We start from the raw sequence: 1,550 nt of genomic DNA on the forward strand, positions 1-1,550 counted from the left end.
TTAAATTGATTAATCATTGACTTCAAAAATCATATCCCTAAGCCCTAGGTTAATTTTATTTTAATAAACTTCCAAATTTTAATAATTTAGAAATTTATTAACTTATCTTTTTCAATTAAGAAAGTGAGGCTGGTTCCTACCAATTAACCCCTTGTGTTTCAAACATCCAAATTAAGATCAGAGGTTACCCATTTCCCTCCTTGAATTAAGCCTAAATGTTAATTAAGGCTAAATTTCCGAAAATACAAATTTGCCCCTAAGGCTCTATCACTTCATAATTTGTCAAATTCAATTCAAATGACTTTGAAATTTTTATCCTACCTTATTCATGGGTCAATTAAGACATCAGAGGAACAAATATGATTTTTCAAGATTTAATTTAATTTATATAATTATTTTTATGTAAAAATAGGATTTTCCAAAGAAAATTCCTAACTTGACTAAGGTAAATCCTAATTCCCTGAAATTTTTTTTGGAGGTAGGCATAGACTAGGGAAGCCTTTGGACCAAATTTTATGGTTTTTTGAATTTTATTTGAATTTTAAGAATTATTTTAATTTATGGACCATTTATTAAATATAAATTATTTCAAATGGGAAAAATTAAGCTTTATATTTTTAAAAAGTCCTCCTAAGGTCAAAGAACTCAGAAAAAAGGATTTTATATTTTTTTGAATTTTATTTGATTTATTGGAATTATTTTTAGTGAAAGTTTATTTTAGTCTTTAAAAATCATTTTTAAGCTTTGAAATTCAATATCTTTATTTAGGAAACCAGGAAAAAAGTATTCCAATTTTTCCTAAGTGTTTAGGAAGCAATTTAGAACATTTCTATGAGTTTAGTATTTTATGATTTTTTTTAGATTTTTAATTATTTAAATATTTAAAATAGTCTAAAAATCAAGTTTTCATTTTAAATATCATTTTATTTTTAAAAAATACCCCTGATCACAGAGAACTCAAAAAACCAAGTTTTATAATTTTTTAAGTTTTATTTTAATTATTGAAAATCATTTAAATGCCAAAAATGTTAATTAACTTGAAAAATCAATTTAAGTTTTAAAATGAACTTAAAATGCTTTAAAATTTTTATGGTGAGTTCTCTGGATCTTAAATAATAATGAAGATAAAAAATCAAGTCATTTTGTTGTTTTTATTTTTCAAAATTAATTATCTTAGTGATTTAGTGTTTGTAAAAATTAGGTGTATTTTGAATGACTTGGCTCATGAGAAATTTTCCCAAAGGTTTACTGATCATAGTAAACCTTCCAAAAAATTTTTGGATTTTTCTAGGCATTATGCTAATTTCCATGATTATTTCAAGCAAATAATGCACATAAACTTGAAAAATGTGATCCTCTATCTAGGGATCTCCTCTGACTTTGGAAAAATCAGATAATGTTCACCTTGATAGAGGCTACAAAAAATTCAAGCTATGGTGATAAGTCTACATGCATGAAGAATCAAAAGATTCAAATATGTGTTTAATTAATTAAAAATAAAATATGCATCACATGGACTTAAAATTATTTCCATGTTATTTTCCTCTGTT

This window comes from Phalaenopsis equestris, unplaced genomic scaffold, assembly GCF_001263595.1.
Source record: "Phalaenopsis equestris unplaced genomic scaffold, ASM126359v1 Scaffold200734, whole genome shotgun sequence".
NCBI lineage: Eukaryota > Viridiplantae > Streptophyta > Magnoliopsida > Asparagales > Orchidaceae > Phalaenopsis > Phalaenopsis equestris.